The sequence below is a fragment of the Emys orbicularis genome, chromosome 13, assembly GCF_028017835.1.
Source record: "Emys orbicularis isolate rEmyOrb1 chromosome 13, rEmyOrb1.hap1, whole genome shotgun sequence".
NCBI lineage: Eukaryota > Metazoa > Chordata > Testudines > Emydidae > Emys > Emys orbicularis.
In genome coordinates this window covers 19,836,358-19,858,090 of record NC_088695.1, presented here as the reverse complement: position 1 = coordinate 19,858,090, position 21,733 = coordinate 19,836,358, and the positions used below count along the sequence as shown (strand labels likewise).

General features: G+C 51.0%; 1 pseudogene; it reads left to right on the top strand.

Moving 5' to 3' along the window:
* The first annotated feature begins 1,321 nt into the window (after window positions 1–1,321).
* Window positions 1,322–15,333, top strand: LOC135887567 (zinc finger protein 501-like; annotated as a pseudogene).
* The last annotated feature ends 6,400 nt before the right edge of the window (window positions 15,334–21,733 follow it).

Genomic DNA, 21,733 nt, shown 5'->3' with positions numbered 1-21,733 from the left:
TAAGACAAAGTTGTGACCTGCTATGAGACTTTATGAAGACATATAAACTGATAAGGGATTCATCTAAACACTGACCATTCTAATTTTTGGAGGGGAGTGGTCATAAAATATTTCATTGAATCAAGTCTCCATTCACAGATCTGTATGTCATATCAGACAGGGAAGAGCTGCCTTGTCTAGACATTGGGATGCACTGGGTCTTTAAGAACACAGCCTCGGAAGCAATTGCTGAGCTGGATGGAGGAAAAAAACCCATTTGGTTTTCCCCCCACCCCATTTTTGCAGTCACTGCAGCTAGTTCATCCCATATGGGGGAACTTTTCTCTGCCCCTCCCTATCCTGGGGTTTTCTCCTTTGCCACTGTCTGGCAGTGCCTGTACCCCATTCTGAACTTGTTAGTCTCTAAGGTGCCACAAGTACTCCCATTCTGAACTGTGGCTCTTACCCTCTGCCATTTACTTTGCCCCTCTTCTTCCCGTGTCTCCAGCTGTTTGACCTTCCTGTGCAGTTCCTCCCTTCTGATTTGCCTCCTTTCCTCCTGTGAACAGCAGGGAGCAGATTGTAACTCACCGAAAGGGCAGAGCCAGGGCAGCGCCTTCAACAGATGTTACTAAGCAGGCTCAGTTGGGATGATCTTGCTGAATAATATGCAAGCTGCAAATTGTGTCCAAAAGTAGATTGGAATGTTACGCCAGTCTCTCCTTCTTAAAGCTTGCTCTGCACCCAACTCAGGTGGGGACTTTCCCCAGTGGCTACAATTAGGGCAGCCCTGGTGCTGGGGATGGGCAGGAAAATGACTACACAAACAGCCCTTTTCAGGGGCCTGCAGCTGGTGAGTTTGTACTAGAGGGTGACGGGCTCCCCGTGTGTCTGCGAATAGGTGTGTCTATTAGGGAGTAAATGCCCACATAAATTGGACAGTAACCAGTTCTCCCCAGACAGAAAGGTGGGGAGAGAGAGAAGACAGAACAGTAACGTGGAGAGATTAGAAGGGGCAGAGGGAGCAATAAATGGGGAATGAGGTTTCCACACCCCAACCTTGCCCAGCTCCAGTCAATGTAGCACCCTGGGAAGATTGACTTTCCTAGATAAATTCATGGAGGATAGGTCCATCAATGGCTATTAGCCAGGATGGGCAGGGATCGTGTCCCTAGCCTCTGTTTGCCAGAAGCTGGGAATGGGCAACAGGGGATGAATCACTGGATGATTACCTGTTCTGTTCATTCCTTCTGGGGCACCTGGCATTGGCCGCTGTCTGAAGACAGGATACTGGCCTAGATGGACTTTTGATCTAACCCAGTATGGCCATTCTTACGTTCTCATGAAGAAGGTGAGGAGCAGAGAGAGGAAAAGCCAGTTCCTGCCTCTGCCTAATCCCTGCGCTGCTGGGGGAATGTGCTGCACTGGGGACAATGTCAGGAGGACCCCCCAAAGCAGCTCCATTGATTCTGCTCTTTTCTAGCATTTGGCTCAGAGACTCTGTTACTGGGATGGTTTAAAAGTGTCTCAAGGTTTTAGTCCCAGTGGGAGGAACCAGGTTTACATTGTAATAAAATAACTGAGCATTTTCTCAGTGTGGCAGAGTCTAGTGTGTCTCTCTGCAGGGAAAGAGCCTGGGGGAAATTGGGGTGTGAAATAGACTGAAACCCTTTCTGAAACCTCCCCAGTCATCTTCTCACCCTGACAGGCTGCAGAATAACGACCACGTTTTGCTCCAGATCAACCAATCTTCCTAAGGGACAAGGAAGGGAAATGGCTGTTTTGGATCCAGCTCAGGTAGGGGAGCTGGTGGGGAAGGTTGTTGTGGAGGGGGAGGGGCAGGAAATACACAGAGTGAAGCAGGGAGGGGGACAGGGTGTGATAAACTTGCTGGGACATGCTCAGCCTAGGGCCTTGTGTGTGTATGTGTGTGAACATTCTTCATATCTGAAAGAGGAAACAACCCCCCTGGACGGGCTGGAAAAACAAACCAGAGTGCTGGAGCCTGAACCCGCTAGGTAGAGACTACAGTGAAATAAAAAGGGAAGGTGCTGGGATTTCTGTCCCTGTTCACTGTGCGGAGCTCTATGTCCCATATCAGCCTGTGCCTAGTAGGAGTGTGGTAAATGAGAAGACCCTGTCCTCCTCCGTCTGCTGGGAGGGACAAGGAGCTCTCACCTTCTCTCTGTTCCTTGGAGCCTCCTGGCCACTCTGAGCAGGGTGGGGGTGGGATTCTGCTCCTCTGGCCCTCCCAGAGTTGTCATGTCTTTGTGCTTCTTCCCCCATGAATAGTGGGCTTGTGGCTGGGGCACCAGGCACTGAGTGGGGAACACCTGTTGTTTTAGATGCTGGTGACCTTCGAGGAGGTGGCTGTGTATTTCACTGAGGGGCAGGGGGCTCTGCTGGACCCCAATCAGAGAGCCCTCTACAGGGACGTCATGCAAGAGAATTATGAGACGGTGACCTCGCTGGGTAAGGACTCCTGTCCCCTCAGCTATTTGAAGCCATGGGGCCTGCATTTCTGAATCTGGTCAGGTTCTTCCCTGGTCAGTTACATTAGATGGGAATGGGTCACTGTAGCGGGGTGGTTACCCCGCTCCTGCCCTGAAGGGCTTAAAACAATAGGGTTACCATATTCAAACATTTAAAAAAAAGGACACTCCATGGGGCCCCGGTCCTGCCCCCAGCCCCGCCCCAACTCCGCCCCTTCCCCACCCCCATTCCAACCCTTTCTCCAAAGTCCCTGCCCCCTCCTCTGAGCACCCCACATTCCCCCTCCTCCCTCCCGCTCTGATCTTGGTTGGGGGTTGCTAAGTGCTTCCCTGCTCCCCACTCGCCCTGCAGCCCCTGCACCCCCCCACCCCTGCAGCCTCTGCACCCCCCACCTGCCCTGCCCCAGCGCCCCCCTGCCCCTGCAGCCTCTATGCCCCTGCCTGCCCTGCTCCTCCTCGCCCTGCAGCCTCTGCACCCCCCCCGCCTGCCCTGCTCCCCCGCTCCCCCGGCAGCCTCTGCCTGGCGGGGGCTTCGGATGCTCAGCGGCGACCGGGGCAGCGCGGGTCCCTGCAGCCCCGGCACACGCCGCACTCCCTGCCCCGCGCCGCAGCCTCCTTCCTGCCGCGTGGGGTGATGGGGCCACAGGAAGGGTCCCCCAGTGGCTGGGGAGTCCCCGCCTGTGAGGGAAGCCCGAGCCGTTGGCTGGGCCCGGCCTCCCCGTGGTCCTGCGGGCTCGGCTGGGGCGCGCGGTCCGCCCGGCCTCCGGGGGCAGCAGCGGCCCCTTCGCCGCCTTCTGCGGCTGCGCCCCCCCCTTCCCCCGCCCGAGCTCGCTACAATGTAGCCGGGCGGCTGGGCTGTGCTGCGGACCCGGCGGGTCGTGCTGGGGCCAGGCGGACCCTGGCTTATGCTGCCTCCCTATTTCCCCGGACATGTCCGTCTTTTTGTCAATTCCCCCCGGACGGGGATTTGAGTACCAAAAAGCCGGACATGTCCGGGGAAATCCGGACGTATGGTAACCCTAAAAACAACCCTGGGGGAAAGTTGTGGCTGGGCTGATTGGGAAGTGGCTGCAGCTGGGCCACACCCCAATCAGGCCACAGCTGGCCTGTATAAAAAGGCTGGGAGCCAGGAGCTCAACAGTCTCTCTCTCTCTCTCTCTGTGTTTAGAGAGAGAAGGGTCTGGCTGCAGGGAGTTTTATCAGACACCTAGATTGGGAGCAGGGCTGGGGATGGGCCAGAGGAGCTGGGAACTCCGGCCTAAGAAAGCCCCAGGCTGCAGGCCTGGCAAGGCCTAGTAGGTGTAGGGTTGCAGGGGGCAGCCCGTGGGTAGGCAGAGGCAGCAGGTCCAAACCCCTTTGCCTGTGATGAGTGGCTGATACTGCAGTCTGCCCCAGTGAACGGGGGCTAGATGGAGACTGGGCAGTAGCCAAGACTGAGGTGAAGTGGGGATAGTAGGTGGGGGTTCCCCAGGGAGGGGAGACCCTAAGACTGAGGGGTTACTGCCAGGGGCAGCACCCCAGGTACAAGGGCACCGGGGTCCTGGGAGGGACACAGGGCCATAGGTAAGGCGGATCACCAGCCTGCAGGGGGCGCTCTGGATCCTGGAAGAGCTAATTCCCGGAAGTAACCAGCAGGAGGTGCTGCAGGGGTGAGTCCGCTCCTCTATAGTCACCTAGTCCAGTGGCTCTCAACCTTTCCAGATTACTGATTTCTCATGTGTACCCCAAGTTTCACCTCGCTTAAAAACTACTTCCTTACAAAATCAGACAAAAATACAAAATTGTTATAGCACGCTATTACTGAAAATTGCTTACTTTCTCATTTTTACATATACTTATAAAATAAATCAATTGGAATATAAATATTGTACTTACATTTCAGTGTGTAGTGTATAGAGCAGTATAAACATTTCATTGTATGAAATTTTAGTTTTTACTGACTTTGCTAGTGCTTTTTATGTAGCCTCTTGTAAAACTAGGCAAATATCTAGATGAGTTGATGTATCCCCTGGGAGATCTCTGCATACCTTGGACATGTACCCCTGGTTGAGAATCACTAGTATTGTCCACAACTCCAGTGTGAGAGAGCTGTTCATCTCCAAACCCTCTTCAATGGGATAGGGGAGTCATGAATCTAATGGACATTCTAATTTATGCCCATCACTCCAGCTTTCCCGGGGTCAGAAGCAGTGTATTATCCTATCTGCATTAATTCTCACTCTCGCACAAGGATCTCTGTTCACCTCCCTTCATGGGACTAGCTCCATCTCTGGGGAGGGGCTCTGGATGTTTAGACATAGACAGGGGTTTAAAACCTGAGCTGTTTGTGCCTCAGCAAGTCCCACAGATCCTGAAAACTCCTAGGGAGAGTGTGACAATTCTCCCCACCCCCAAACATCTGCCTCTGCCAAGGGGCTCTGTGACCACATTCCCATCTGTTCAGATCCCACAACCCCCACCATGGTACGAGGCCAGGTTAGAATCAGGGAATGTTCTTTGTGACAAATACTCTACAAATTCTCAATGCACCCTGATCTTGCCTGATTTCACCCCCTCAGCAGGACTCCCCATTCCCAAACCTGACCTGATTGCCCAGCTGGAACGAGGGGAAGAGCCATGGGTCCCAGATCTCCAGGCCTTCGAGGAAAGGAAGATCCCAAGAGGCACCCGCACAGGTGAGGGGGTCAGTGACACTGACACGGAAACCATCTGGTGAATGAATGAAAAAGTTGAAAATCCGTATAATGTGGTGTGAGCCCCTTCAGTTCTGCCTCATCTCACCCAGGTCAGGCTGCGGTCAGCAGGTGTCTTGTCATCATGGTAGATCATGGCTTCCCACCTACCCTGTCAGGAGTTTTCTCTCCGACTTCACTTCCCTGTGAGAGTTTGGATGGGATGTGGAGGTCGAATCCAATTTCTCAGTCCCCCCCAATGGTTATTGGGCTGCTGTGTTTTCCCTTTTGGCTGTTCTTCTTTTTCCCCCCTTTCTCCCCAGCACAGGGAATGACTCTTTTCTGGATTCTCTCTCTCCCAGCAGGTGATAGGACTGTGAGTGAGAACAGGGAGGAGAATCCACATCAGGAAAGTAAAGCACTGGTGAAACCACAGGGGTTGTTTTTGAGAAGAGCTAAAGGGAATTCTTCTCAATGCTGGGAAAAGGTCAAAACCCGGGGAAATCAACACAAATCAGAGAGGAACCTGGGAAACCAACCAAGGAAGAAAGTGGATGAATCCATTCAATATGGGGTAGGATGTAACAATCTCAAGGAAACCACAGCCCAGCCAAAAACCCACATGGAAGAGAGAACCTACAAGTGCTTGGACTGTGGGAAAAGCTTCAGTCGGAACTATTCCCTTGTACTACATCAGAGAATTCATACAGGAGAGAAACCCTATAAATGCTTGCATTGTGGGAAAAACTTCAGTCGGAACTACACCCTTATTCTACATCAGAGAACCCATATGGGAGAAAGACCTCCTAATCAACTTGATAGTGGGAATTGTGTCAATGAGAATTCAAACCTTATTACTTATCAGAAAATCCACACAGGGGAGAGACCCCATAAGTGCTTTGAGTGTGGGAAATGTTTCACTGAGAAGTCAACCCTTGTTAAACATCAAAGAATCCACACAGGAGAGAGAGCTCATAAATGCTTGCACTGTGGGAAAAGTTTCAGTCGGAATTATACCCTTATTATACATCAGAGAATCCATACGGGAGAAAAACCCCATAAATGCTTGCACTGTGGGAAAAGTTTCAGGCGAAACTACACCCTTATTCTACATCAGAGACTCCATACGGGAGAGAAACCCTATAAATGCTTGCACTGTGGGAAAAATTACAAGCAGAAATCAAGCCTTTTTTCACATCAGAAAATCCATGCAGGAGAAAAACCCCATAAATGCTTGGACTGTGGGAAAAGCTTCATTCACAGCTCACAGCTTATTAGACATGAGAGACTACACACGGGAGAGAGACCTTATAAATGCCTCGAATGTGGGAAAAACTTCAGTCGGAACCATACCCTTATTCTACATCAGAGAATCCATACAAGAGAGAGACCCCATAAGTGCCTCAACTGTGGGAAGTGTTTCAGTCAGAAGACAAACCTTGTTACTCATCAAAGAATCCACACAGGAGAGAGACCCCATAAATGCATTGAGTGTGGGAAATGTTTCAAAGACCAGTCAAACCTTATTACACATCAGAGAATCCATACTGGGGGGAGACCGCATGCGTGCCTGGACTGTGGGAAAAGCTACAGTCGGCGGTCACACCTTACTAAACATCAGAGAATCCACACAGGAGAGTGCCCCCATAAATGCTTGAGCTGTGGGAAAAGTTTCAATCGGAACTCAAACCTTGTAACACATCAGAGAATCCATATGGGAGAGAAACCCTATAAATGCTTGGACTGTGGGAAAGGCTTCAGTCAGAGCTCACACCTCATTATGCATCAGAGAATCCATACAGGGTATAAACCCTATAAATGTTCTGACTGTGAGAAAACCTTCATTCAGAGATCACACCTGCTTAGACATCAGAAAGTCCACATGGGAAAGAGACATCATAAATGCCCAGACTGTGGAAAAAGGTTTAGGAAGAACTCACACCTTATCATGCACCAGAGACTCCACGTGGGAGAGACACCTTGAATGTGGGTGATGCTTCAGTTGGGCACATATCGTATCAGGCATCAGCAAATCCACCCAGGGAAGAGTTCTTTTAAATGTCCTTAGCATGGAGAAAGCTGCAATTGGGACGCTAACTCCATATTGGACCTCAGAGACTCCTCTATACAGGAGAGAAATGCTGTCTGTGCTCTGACTAGTGCTGGTTACGGTAGTATATACATCTCCATTTCCTAATTCCCATACACAGTGGTGGCATTTGGCTCCCAAGTATCTAGCTGCCCATCTCTGGGGGCAGGTTCCAGCAGCAGCTGACCCTGAGGTGATCAGGGACCATCTGGCTTTGCCTACTCTAAGCAAACCCCAGGCAGAGGAGGAGAAGTCCCGATCAGCCCCTCCTCTCTGCTGTAGCCCTGGGTGCTGAACTGATGGACCTTCTTGCCTCCTGCTAACCTGCTGGGGGAAGGGAAGAGAGAAACTCCTTCAGAAGCTCCCTCTGAAGTTCCCCCCCTCCTCCCTTCCCATCCAAGATTAGGAGAAGTATACTTGGGCCAGGCCCCACCTTCACTCCACACACTTGTCCCCATCCTGCGTCTTCCACCAGTTTCTGGGCTCAGCTCAGCTCCCACACTTATTCTGCAGGGAACAGTTCCAGATAAGTGTCCTAGGGTGCTGGGAATCAGATGTCAAGTGACCGGGAGGGGGTTTTGCCAGGGATCTGGGGGATTTAATGTTTTGGGCTGGTGGAGAAGGGAATCAAATGGAGCTCAGGTGATCAAGATATTGGTCATCATGGAATGAGAAGAGAGGGAGTGTGCAGGGTTAGGGATGTTCTGCCCTCTATCATTCACCTCCTCTGCCCCTTTTCCCTGCCACCTCTACATTCAGAAGGCAACACTGAGAGGGACTAATTTCCACAGGGCCTTTTTTGGGAGGCCTAGAAATTCAACCTCAGCAGGAGGTTGTTTTTCTAGCCTAAGAAAGTGGTCAGGAGTAGCAACCAGAATGATCGTGGCCTGTTTTGTAAAGGACTTGGAGGTCTACTGATGAAAAGTTCTATCCAAGCATTAGATATTATTTTTTATTTATGTTGGGCCAAGCAAAATGAGACTTGACACTCAACTCCATGGTGTTTGTTTGCATGTAATACAATGACTTTGAATGCTGCAACTGATCAATTCAGACATTTCAAACATCTGGGCTCCCTATGCAATGCATGGGGAAAGATAGGCACCTTAGGATAGGAGCCACAAAAGTCAGTACACTAGGTGGGAAGTCACCTAAGCTGGCCATTGGGACATGCCAATGAGAGAGTTCTACCCTAAATCAGTCCCTCTGACAGAGTTAGGTACCAAAGTCTGGGCAGCTGGGAGATGCCCATCTCTGGTTGGGATGTATGACCAGGAACCCTGCTCCTGGACTAAGGCAACTTACGCTGCAAGCAATTGGTTTATCACCAGGACCCTCCCCAAGCAGGCGAGGGTGGAGAGGTCAGGGCGATCGCTGGGGTCATGCAGTCCTGGCAGCAGGACGGGAATTGCACTCGCTGCAGTAACTCGTTGTTGTTGTGGGTGGAATCCACATTCCTTGCAAGATATCAGAGCCCAGGCTGCAGATGGGAGAGGTTAGTATCTCCCCAAGGGACCCTACCACTTCAAAGACCCCCAGCCTGCCCAGGACATTCCAGACAGGGAAGACAGACCTTATATACAAAATAGAGCTGGGACCCCAGACCCATGGGAGAGATGATCCCCACTGCTCCCAGTGATGGTCCTGCTTGGTATAAAGTTAAAAGGACCTTCCCATCACAGCCTCCCCTCCTCCCCCCAGAAATGATGCCTCCTGGTCACACCCTGTCTGCAGGTTGAGACTGAATGCTTTGCAGGTGCTGGCTAAACTGTCTCCAGCCTCGGAGCAGTTCTCTGGGGATTTTAGTCTAAATGATCAGCTCAGCTTGTTTTATTAATCTCTGCTCCTTTGTACCTTTTTACTGGTGGTGCTTAGTTTTCATGAGTGCTTTTTTCATATCCCCACTGATAAATCCCTGCAAAATGGGTGAATGTTGAAAAGCACCCTGGGCTAGATTCTCAGCTGATGGGAATCAGTGTAGAGCCAACGTATCCAGGGTTAGTGTACACCAGCTGGGGCTCTGGCCCTATGGACTCCGATGGAGAGATGCCAATTCACATTAGCTGGGGATCTGTCTTTAAAATATGATTCCCAGGTGGCAACTACAATTACATTGTGAGGGAAACATTGCTGAATCTATTTAAGTGCCTTTTATATGTTGTATCTTTCTAGTTTCCTCCATATTTAAAGAGCCTCCTCCCCCCATTTGGGGGAATGGTATCTCCCAGGTGTTACAATCATCTAGCCTTTAACTGGCAGCACCAAACAATGCAGGATAAGGGGGGTGAGCCCCATATGGGGCTGCTTTGTGTGTGACTGGCCGCCTCCTTCCTGAAGCAAAATGCATAATTGCTAAACCACTCCATCCCATATAACAATCCTACTGCATTAACCCCTTACATTCCCACCACTGTATTCACCCCAAGGGATCCCAAATGTCAGTCTGTCACAGAGCAATGTCCTGAACAAACCTTATGGAATTAAGATGAACTTTACTGAAATAAATCAGACTTTATTGAATTAGGTTTAATCCCTTTGGGTCCATTGTGTTAAAAATGCAATTGTGTATGTGTTATTGTGGCATTATACATATCTTTTCCAGTATGAGGGAGATGTGAATGTAATTCCTCCACTTATCAGCCCTTTGAAACCACTGCCTGGAGAGGTTTGCATAAACTAATTCAAACTGGATTTTCCAGATAAAGAAAAGACTTTGGGATAAATAACCAAGTTTTAGACTGACTCAGGGTCTTCTTCTTGACCCAGCAAATGGACAAGACCCCGGTCCATGGAAAGCTTCAATCCTTAGGGAAGGGTTGAAAGGGCTTTGACCTACAGAGGCTCCATAAGACTGGGTGCTGGTTCTGAGCTGAAGCTGTGATGAACCTGAAGCCACAAGGAAACTTCTTGAGTGGAAGGACTAATCGCTGGCCAGAGCCAATGTTAGAGTTGAGATGATCTCTGATAAGTTTATTAGCATGCCTGTAGGTTCTTTTATTGGTTTTAATGTTTTCTCTGTAATGCATTTTACCTTAAGAATAAAATAGGCTTGCTTAGAAAGAGCTGTGTGATAACTTATAACTGTGGGCAGTCATTGTTAATTGTCTCTGAAGAGAAAGCAAGCAGGCCTGCTGGGACTGCCTCTCTCTGCTGGGACCAGCACAGTAAAGGCAGGGAACTAGACCGTCTAGAAATGCCCTGATTAGGAGGGAGAGAGACATGGGTCTCCACCCAAAAGAGGCAAAAGTCCGGGTGCCAGAAGCTTGAGAGTCAGGGAGATGCCTGAGATGCACCTCATGGTAGGAAGTGGCCCAGGGAATGTAGTAGAAGTTGGTGCTTAAACCCTTAATGGGGAATCCCCTGGCTTCATAGCATCCTGGGTCGGAACCCAGTGGAGCAAGGTGGGCCCAGGTTCCCCTACCCCACCCCACTTGCTTGTTTGCCTGCCCCAGGCAGGAGGCTCAGGGGCCATAAACTGTTTGGTTGCTCTGCCCCACCTGGGAGCTACAAACTGATTTTGTCGTGCCCTGCCCAGAGGGTCAGAAACCCCCATTGTCACTGGCTGCCACAGCCAGGAGACTCGCAGGCGACAGACTGCTTGTTCTACCCTGCCTGGGGGCCCTGGCTGGATTATTTGCTTGACCCTGCCAGGAGTTTTGAGACTACCTTGTTACAATTATTTGATCCCTCAGGGAATCCAGATAACTCTGTGATGGGGTGTACCAATCCCGCACTGGGCCAATAGGGGCAGCCCCAGTTGACGAACAGGGCCCCCATCACAGATCCCCTAAAATTTTCCTCATTTTTAATCTTAAGACTGATCCTGCAAAGACTTATGCATCTGTATAACATCATGTCCTGTGCTCCAAGGGTACTGCTCACAACACACAACAGGAAGCATAAGCACAAATATTTGTGGGATCAGGACCTAATTATCTATAAGTGATTTAATATCCCTTCTGATTTTGGCCCATTTTCTCTCATCTGATATTAACATATCTCCTCAGATTTTTCCAAGTTTCATCTGTAATTATCTATTGATCTAAAAAAATGCCTTTCAAGCCTTTTCTCTTTAATTCTTGAACACCTATGTCAAATCCCCTCAAATCCCTTATAACTGCAGCAATTTCTTCTTTTGAAGAAAAACTATTCCCATGAGTTTTTGCCCCAGATGGGGCATATTTCTTGTGTGGGTATGGGGAAGAGATGAAACTCAGGGGGAGATAACAACTTTCTACTCATTTATCAAAGATTGAGATAAAATCCCCTCAGATTTGGTTTCCTTCTCCCCTTTACAACTGCTGGTCTGTAGAGGGAAAACAGACTCTCTGGATGTGGAGAGCAGGGCAAGGGCTGCAATTACCCATTGCCTATAACCTGCTTGGCAGAGGTGGCTGATTCACCTCACACCCTATGTGATGGTTTCTTTAAGTGTTCTGTGATCTCACAATTCCTGGTAGTAAACTTGTGACTTTTTCCTTATTCAAAATGGCTGCCATTTCCCATGAATGTCAATGGGGCTGAAGCCATATGCTGCTTCCAGCCAAGACGGCCACAGACACCCTTGCTTCTGAACTGAGCTGAAGCCAGGTTGATCCGTGGTCTCTATGGGGAGATGGAGGGATATGGGAGCTGGAAGAAGGCTGAAGAGGGGTAGGGACATCTGGGGACAAAAGGGCATTGAGGGGGTGAACACTGAGTTGTGAGGGGGCAGGAGGGGATGCACAGGGATGTGGGGGGCAGGATAGGATTGAGGGGGCATGAGGAAGTAGGTACGCAGAAGGTAGGATGAGGGAATGCAGAGGAATCATGGTGCAGGACAATAGGGTTGGAATACAGGGAATATTTGAATGATAGGATACTGTGAAGAAAAGGAGGAGACCCTGGGGAGCATGGATGGAGAATATGAGTGCAAGAGAAGACTGGATGGGAAAGGGGGAGAGACAATGGCAGTTACCCCACCTCATGGGGTAGAAGAAGCTGAGGGGGCTGCCCTGCTCAGCACCTAGTGGGGAATTTTGGTACTAGAAATGTTCAAACACACACTGGGTAGTGTGGGCAGTAGATGGACACACACATACACACACAGTCTGCTCCTTATTTATCATGTGAAAAATCTTTTTTTAAGACAAACAGGGTCCAGGGGTCTGACGCCTGACTGTTTGGGGTTGACCGTACCTGAAACTTTGTATATTTTAACAACGTATAGAAGCAAGAAGTGTATGCTGAAGTACCCAAGGATATTGGGATCCAGAAGATCCCCACTGAAGGATCCCCAGGGAATGTGCATTTGCTACTCCTGTGAAAGGCCAGGGCATTCTAGCCAAGAAAGGAGGCGATCACAGTCTCAGGCTCTCGAAACCAAAGGGGCATCAGGAATGGTTGGCCCATCAACAGAAGAAGGCCAAGCAGGGGCAGGATTCCTAGGTCTGTCCTTGGTGGAAAATCAGTCTGCCTACAGTACAGTACAGAGGGGGAAACCGAGGCACAGAAAGATGAAGTGACTTGTCCAAGGTTACACTGGGAGGTTGTGGCAGAACTAGGAACTGAACCCAGGTCTCTAGGGTCTTGTTTGGCTTCACATCCACATTCTGGAAGATTTGCTGTACTCAGACCTAAGTTACAGGGCTCAGTGTAGGGGTGACTGGTGAAATATAATGGCATGTTCTATACAAAAGATCAGACTAGGTGATCTAATGGTCCTTTTGGTCTCAAACTCTGCGATTCTCTGCTTCTCTAACACCAGGACACGCTCGGCTGCTGTCTCAGCTGGGTCGTGACTCCGGTAATATCTGCGTCAAACCTTTGTGGCATCTGGACAGGGTTCCGATTTGGTAGGATGGGTTTGGGCAGCTGCTCCAGTGTTTCACCCAGCAGACGGTTCGGAGAAATGGAGGCTTTATTGGAAGGGCTTTCGGACGCCAGCCAGCCATAGGCTGTGATGCAGACAAAGCAAATACAGAGCAACTCAAACACTGCCACTGCCAGAGCAAATAGAGAACCGCAGCCCCATCCCACCTAGCAAAGAGATTTGTCCAGGGGATTGCACATGGAACCCACAAACAAAGGGGGTTTGGACAGAGGCAGGGAGCCCATGAGACACTCAGAAATAAGGAGGATTCATGGTGTGAGACAATAACCTGCAGTTATATAGCATGTACACAGAGGGGCCAGTATCCTTCCATTTTACAGGGGGAGGAAACTGAGGCATGGCCTCTCAGGGGCAGAGTGGGGATTAGAACCCAGGAGTCCTGGCTTCCCCCAACTCTCACTCACTAGACCCCACTTCTTTCCCAGACCCAGGGATAGACTCCAGGAGTCTTGGCTTCCAACCACCATGGCTCTCATGCCCATTAGACCCTGGTCCCTTTCTAGAGCGAAGAATAGAGCCCATGAATCTTGATTCTCAGCCCCTTCCCCTTTCTCATCCACTAGACCAGTGGTCCCCAAACTTTTTTGGTTGTGTCCCACTGGGAGCCACGGTTGGGAGCCAGGGCTGGGAGTGGGCCAGAGCCCTGGTTGGGGCCGGGAGCTGCAGCTGGGACTGGGTCCACAGTCAGGGGTGGAGCCAGTGCTGCAACTGGGGCCACGGTCAGGGCCAGGAGCGGGGGCTGGGGCAAGCTGCTGGGAGGCCACAGCTGGGACTGGAGCCATGGCCACGGCCATGGCCGGAGCTGCCCCCTTGAGCATTCCTCCATGCTCCCCATAGTTTGGAGACCACTGCACTAGACCCCACTCCCCTCCTAGAGGCAAGGATAAAACCCAGAAGTCCCACCCCCTGTGACGTTATTGACATAAACTGGGACCATATAGATCATTGTTGCAACCAAGGTCCTGTAGTGGCACCCAAATCTTGTATAAAGGGGGTCAAATGGGGTGTCTAAGACAAGGTTATGGTTTACTGGTTATGATTATGCTGTCTATATGTGTGTATCAGTTTTGTAGTTGAAGTTATGAATATTGGCTCTATACTGTCTGTATGGCAAATTTATGCTATGCTTCTGGGTGACATCCCAGACAAGCTGGGATTAGCTCTGCCTAGCCTGCTTGATGGCCCATTAAGGACCATCAGCTATACAATGGACCCATTGAGGGAAGGCAAATATGCCTTCAGACTCAGCAAAGTATGCAGGGACTGGCCCATGTGACTCCAGGCTCCATTTTGCTGTAATTTTCCACAGTAAGAACAAAGAGGTGTTCTTACACCTGGAAAAGACTATATAAGGCTGATGCCTCATCTCCATTTTGTCTTCAATCCTGCTTCTTACCTCTGGAAGGACTTTGCTACAAGCTGAAACTTTGAACAAAGGACTGAATGACCCATCCCAGCGGGGGGATGTATTCCAGAGACTAAATTTGAACCTGCAGTTTATTCTATCACTGCTGCAAGCCTGAACCAAGAACTTTGCAATTACTGTGTGTAATTGATTCCATATAACCAATTCTAACTCTCATCTCTATCTTTTTCTTTTATCAATAAACCTTTAGATTTTAGATTCTAAAGGATTGGCAACAGCGTGATTTGTGGGTAAGATCTGATTTGTATATTGACCTGGGTCTGGGGCTTGGTCCTTTGGGATCAGGAGAACCTTTTTTCTTTTACTGGGGTATTGGTTTTCATAACCATTTGTCCCCATAACGAGTGGTACTGGTGGTGATACTGGGAAACTGGAGTGTCTAAGGAAATTGCTTGTGAGACTTGCGGTTAGCCAGTGGGGTGAGACCGAAGTCCTCTTAGTCTGGCTGGTTTGGTTTGCCTTAGAGGTGGAAAAACCCCAGCCTTGGGCTGTAATTGCCCTGTTTGAGCAATTTTTCCTGAGTTGGCACTCTCAGTTGAGTTCCGCCAGAACCGCATCGTCACACCCCCACTCTATCTGACTATATTGTCCCCAGGCTTTACAGTTGGATAGAACTGTACAACCCACTAACAGGTTTATTAATCACAGTGAATCAGTGAACATGGGCAGGTTTCACACCTGGAGTGTCAGTGGAGGAAGAGTGGATGGGGGAAGATCAGGAGGAGGAGGAGGAAGGGAAGAAGGGAGAGGAAAAGAAGGGGGAAGGACAGATGAAGGAAGAGAAGAAGAGGAGAGAGGGATGAATGAAGAGAAGGAGGATGGGTGGGAAGAAGGGACAAAGAAAGATGGAAGGGAAGGCGGTGGAGAGAGGATGGAAGATGGGGAGCGAGGGATGGGTGAACGGTGAAGAGAAGAAAGAAGGGAAGAGGGAGAGGAGGATGGCTGGAGAACTGCAGAAGGGGGAGGAGGGATGGGGACTGGGACTGAGGACAGGCAGGGACGGAGGAGGGTGGCAGGCAGCAGGCCGGATTCAGCGCCCTCCCTTGCTAGCGGGCAGCGGGACCCAGTCATTGCAGAAGGAGGTGTAGGTGATGTTGATCTGGTACCCAGGGACCATCAACTCCTTCACCAGCTCACAGCAGCTGGGATTCATGATGCAGCCCTGGATGAGGATCTGCACCTCGCCTCCTGCAGGGGGAGACAGAGAGGCAGGGCTCAGAGCCATACCACTCAAATCCGCCACCCCAGAGCACGGACAGGGATCGGAAACCAGGCCACCGGACCCAATGCCGCTTAGCCACTCCGTCACCGACTGAAAGCTCCCCTGGCTCATGGGATATTGATACAGCCAGGACTCCTGGGTTCTTTTCCCAGGTCTAGAAGGGAAGTGGGGGTCAAATGGTTAGAGCAGGTGGGGACTGGGCATCAGGACTCCTGGGTTCTATCCCCAGTGCTGGGAGGAGAGTGGGGTTTGGTGGGTTGGAGCTTGGCTGGGGGTGGGGAAGTGGGTGAGGGGCATGGGACCCCATGTTACAGTTCTAAGCCTGGCCACAAGGGGTCAGGCCAGAGCCAAGCAGCACCTTGCCCAGAAAGGAGTAAGGATCAGTACTGGTGGGGGCATTTGGGACAGAGAGAACCCAGTGCAGCCCCCCCTCCCAACTCACTATAGCTGATGTTGACTGTCATGCATGGATGCCCGGCCTTAGGGGTGCACTCAGAGACTCCAAGGAGGCAACCGATGTAGGGCTCATCCATGGCGCATTGTCTGCAATGCAGTTTGCTAGCTGCAAGGGGCGAGCAAGGGGAAATGCAGTGAGAGATGGGCACAAACACCCCCCAGCCACCATCCCCACAGGCAGCCCACCCTACCCACTAGACCCCATTCCCCTCCCCAAGCCAGGGATAGAACCCAGGAGTCCTGACTCCCAGACCCCACCTCTAACCCACTAGACTCCACATCCCTTCCCTCCCCTAGCCAGAGATAGAACCCAAAAGTACTGACTCCCAGACACCCACATCCCCGCTCGAACAAGTAGGCCTCACTCTCCTCCCCCAGTCAGGGATAGAACCCAGGAGTCCTGATTCCCAGTCCCCCGCATACTAATCATTATGCACTGTGGAGTGACACCACTTTTCCCTTCCTGAGTTTCTGTGAGTTTGTCTGGGTTACACCAGATGTATCCGTGGCCAAGCAGAGATCTGGTGGGTTGCTGCCCTGAGACATGCCGGGGGAATGGCCTGTGTGTGACTGAGAGGACCCGGGGCTGTGATTCATGCTCTTTCAGTGGCACCGTTGGGGTCATTCACATTGGGTTGACTCAAGCCCCTGGTAAAAGCTGCCTGCGTTGAGGACCCTGTCGTGGGAGGCAGAGAGCGGCGATCCCCATCCACATCTCTGAGTCCTCCAAGGAGAGCTCCACCTCCACCAGGGAAACCAATTGGCACGGCCGTTTCCAGGGCAGCTGCACGTGTGCATCTGAGTCGGCTCATTAGAGGGATACGGACACCACACCAAGGGGCTGATTTCAGCATCTCCAACACTCATTTGTCCAGCGGAAGGGGGCTGGGAGGCAGGACTCCTCAGTTCTCTCCCCAGTCCTGGAAGGGAGTGGGATCTAGTGGTTAGGGCAGGTGGTGTTGGGAGCCAGGACTCCTGAGTTCTCTCCCCAGCTCTGGGAGGGAAGTGGGGCCTAGTGGTTAGAGCACAGGGGGTTGTAGCCCACGAAAGACTCATAGACTCATAGACTCATAGACTTTAAGGTCAGAAGGGACCAATATGGTCATCTAGTCTGACCTCCCGCATGATGCAGGCCACAAAAGCTGACCCACCCACAACAGAATCTTCCAGCCTGCGACTCCTGCCCTATGCTGCGGAGGAAGGCGAAAAACCTCCAGGGCCTTTGCCAATCAACCCTGGAGGAAAATTCCTTCCCGACCCCAAATATGGCGATCAGCAGAACCCCGAGCATACAGGCAAGATTCTACAGCCGGACCCTCATTTTACCCGCGATGGCACGTTAATGCCTAATTGACTAAAATCACGTTATCCCATCAAACCATTCCCTCCATAAATTTATCAAGCCTGATCTTGAAGCCAGAGAGGTCTTTCGCCCCCACCGTTTCCTTCGGAAGGCTGTTCCAAAATTTCACCCCTCTGACGGTTAGAAACCTTCGTCTAATTTCAAGCCTAAACTTCCCCACGGCCAGTTTATATCCATTCGTTCTCGTGTCCACATTACTACTGAGCTTAAATAATTCCTCTCCCTCCTTGGTATTAGTCCCTTTGATATATTTAAAGAGAGCAATCATATCCCCCCTCAGCCTTCTTTTGGTTAGGCTAAACAAACCGAGCTCCTCGAGTCTCCTTTCATAGGAAAGGTTTTCCATTCCTCGGATCATCCTAGTGGCCCTTCTCTGTACCCGTTCCAGTTTGAGTTCATCCTTTTTAAACATAGGAGACCAGAACTGCACACAGAACTCCAAATGAGGTCTCACCAGCGCCTTGTATAACGGAAGCAGCACCTCCCTGTCCCTACTAGAAATACCTCGCCTAACGCATCCCAAGATCGCATTAGCTTTTTTCACAGCCACGTCACATTGCCGACTCATAGTCATCCTTCGATCAACCAGGACTCCGAGGTCCTTCTCCTCCTCCGTCACTTCCAACCTGTGCGTCCCTAACTTATAACTAAAATTCTTATTAGTCATCCCTAAATGCATCACCTTACACTTCTCACTATTAAATCTCATCCTATTATTGTTACTCCAATTTACAAGGTCATCCAAGTCTCCCTGCAGAATATCCCTATCCTTCTCCGAATTGGCAATACCTCCCAACTTTGTGTCATCCGCAAACTTTATCAGCCCACTCCTACATTCGGTTCCGAGGTCAGTAACGAATAGCTTATGCTCTAATAAATTTGTTAGTCTCTAAGGTGCCACAAGTACTCCTGTTATTTTTGCGGATACAGACTAACACGGCTGCTACTCTGAAACCTATCAGCTCCTGTGTAACCCAGGCAAGAGTATTCCACCGCATAGTGATCAGGCTTGGCTGTATGCTCTCAAAATACTAACCTAGTCTTGCTAAAGGCTCCCAGCAATAGACACCCTCCCTTGGGAAGCGGCTCCAAGGGTTAATCGCCCGCTCTGTGGAAAATCCACACCTTGTCTCCACTCGGAATCTGTCTCACTTCAAAGCCCGGCTGTCGGCTCCCATGTGGCTGCCATTGATTAGACTGAAAAGCCCTTGGGTGGCAGAAACCTTTGCCTGGGTCGGCATTTATGTTGAAGGGGACAGATCTGGAGTGGCCTGTGATAATTTAACTAGCTCAACATGTGGTATCCAGGGCGTAGTGTTTACTGTCTGCATATGAGTTCCCACCACTGGGAGTTTCGCCTGTAGGCCGGTTGCTGTTCTAAAATTCGTTTCTCTCTTGCTGCGCTTTGTTCCTACTGTTAACAACACACCATCCTTTGGTTTTGGGTCAAGGCACCCAACGGACTGAACCTCAGGGGCCAACTTCCGTAGGGCCTGCTAGAGAAGCACAGCTGATACTTGGGGTGCTGTAGCCCAAGAATCAGGCTAAGAGTGGGAGACTCGGGGAATCCCATCTCAGGAAAGGGAAGGGCTCAAGGCCCGGTGGGGATGCGCTCAGCTCAGAAAAGGAGTGAGAGGTGCAGTTAGCCCTGGAACGGCGATGGAGATTTCCGACCTGTAAACACGGGCAACATCAACACACCCAGTTACCTTGTATTCCCACAGCACCTCTCCCCTCCCCCCCCATGGCCCCCAACTGCACTGTGAGAGGGATCCTGCTGGGTCCCGCTCATTCCACCCCTCCTGTTTCTCACTAACCAAGGCACCTACACCTCCAGAGCCAGCAGGGTTTCCAGGCCCTGTATGTTTTCTGGTGAACAGGGTGGGAGAGGGACCAGCCCCACGGGCAGGGGCGGCTCTAGCTTTTTTACCGCCCCAAGCATGGCAGGCAGGCTGCCTTCAGCGGCATGCCTGTGGGAGGTCCCCGGTCCCGCGGATTCGGCGGCACGCCTGCGGGAGGTCCGCTGGTCCCGCGGCTTTGGCGTACCCACTGCCGAATTGCCGCCAAATCCGCGGGACCGGCAGACCTCCCGCAGGCAAGCCGCCGAAGGCTGCCTGACTGCCGCCCTCGCAAGGACCGGCAGGGCACCTCCCGTGGCTTGCCGCCCCAGGCATGCGCTTGGAGTGCTGGTGCCTGGAGCCGCCGCTGCCCATGGGGGTCCCAGCCGACCAGGGCCAGGGAAGGAGGGGACCCCTCCCAGGGCAGAGCCCTTGGCAGTCCTGCTCACCGATCAGTTTCTTGATGATCTTGCGCAAGACAAAGTACTGCCGGGGGAAGCTGCAGAAATTCTTCTCGAGCTCGATGGGGACCGAGGCCAGTTCCATGGTCTGCAGCGTCTCACATCTGAAGGAGGAGACATGCAGCTAGCACCACATCAGCTGGGTCTGAGCTCCCAGGACAGGGTTCCATGGGGCCAGAGCCCTGGCCTACCCTATCCAAGGTACCTGTCTGCCCCAGCCACCATCATATCTGAGTGCCACGTGGCCTTTAACGTGGTTATCCTCCCGGCACTCTGAGAGGAAGGGCAGGGCTGTTACACGGAGCATTTCAGAGACACTTATCCTGCCTCACAAACCCTGCCTGCGCCTGAGACACAGGTCTAGGAGGGGGAAACTGAGGCACAGATAAGCCAAAAAATGGGCCGAGCCAGCAACAGAATCTAGGAGCCCTGACTCCGAGTACCCCTTCCCCTGCTCTAACCACTAGACCCCACTCCCCTCTCAGAGTTCAGGATAGAACCCAGGAGTCCTGGCTCCCAGCCCCCACTGCTGTAACCCACTAGACCCTACTCCCCTTCCAGAGCTGGGCACAGAACCCAGAAGTATTGACTCCCAGCCCCCCCACTCTAAGCCACTCTGATATTCTGGTCCAATACATGGGCTGACTCAGTTTTTTGTTCTTTCCTGCAGCTCTGACCCACCCACTAGTCCCCCACCCTTGCCCTGTTCAGATCCTTTCTCCTTTGAGTGCAGGGGGTTGGGCAGTGCTGTCTTCAGATCCCAGGGTGAGGGTCAGGGAATGGAGGCCTTACCTTTCCAGGGTGCTCTTTATGTCCTCCTCCTCCTCATCATCACTCCCATAATCGCATTGGTCGTTGGAGCACCATCACTGATGAGCAATCAACCAATTGTCTCCATCCCTGACGATTGTGTGTCAGTGCTTGAGTCTCTGCAAAGTCCATTCCTGTCCACTCTTTTATGTTGTCAATCCATCTCTTCTGTCTACCTCTTCTTCTCTTCCCCTGTACTATCCCTTGGAGAATTATTTTGGATAGGCCAGATGATCTTGTTACATGGCCGTACCACTTCAGCTTGTGCTTCTTCACGGTCATCAGGAGGTCTTCATAAGACCCAGTGCATTGGGTGATGATGTTACTGACCTCTTCATTAGTGACGAGGTCGAAGTAGTAGATGCCCAGGATTTTACAGAAGTATCTCATCTCTACTACCTGTATTTTCCATTCAAGTTCTGCCGTAAGGGTCCATGTCTCACACGCATACAGAAAAATGGAGATGACCAATGCGTGCAGCAGTTTCGGGAGATGTTCCAGGGAGATGTTCTTATTCCTCCAAATTGCCACTGCTGCTGTTGTTTGCACAGTTCTTGCCCAAATTTCTGCCTTGGATCCTTCATCAGTGACGATTGCCCCCAGATACTTGAACTGTTTCACTGTCTCCAGCTCTTGTCCACTGACAGTGATATGTGAGCTGATCCCATCATGTTTGTATCATCAGCTTGGTTTTCTCTGCACTGATTCCCATGCCATATTTTGCGGAGGTTTCATCCAATCGTTTCACAAGATTGTCAAGTTCATCTTCGCTGCCCGCCAGGCTGTCAATGTCATGAGCAAACTGAAGATTTGAGATTGTTTGCCCCCCAATACTGACTGTGCATATGTGATCTTCTAGGGCATCAGTCATTATGTGCGCCAAGTAGATGTTGAACAGTGTGGGCGAAAGAAGGCAGCCTTGCTGGACTCCAACAGTGGTGCAAAACCACACTCCTATTGTGCCATCTATAAGAACTGCACTGCTGGCCTTTACAAATTCCTCCCGGACGTCTATTTAAAACCCAAAAAGCCGGACATGTCCATGAAAATACA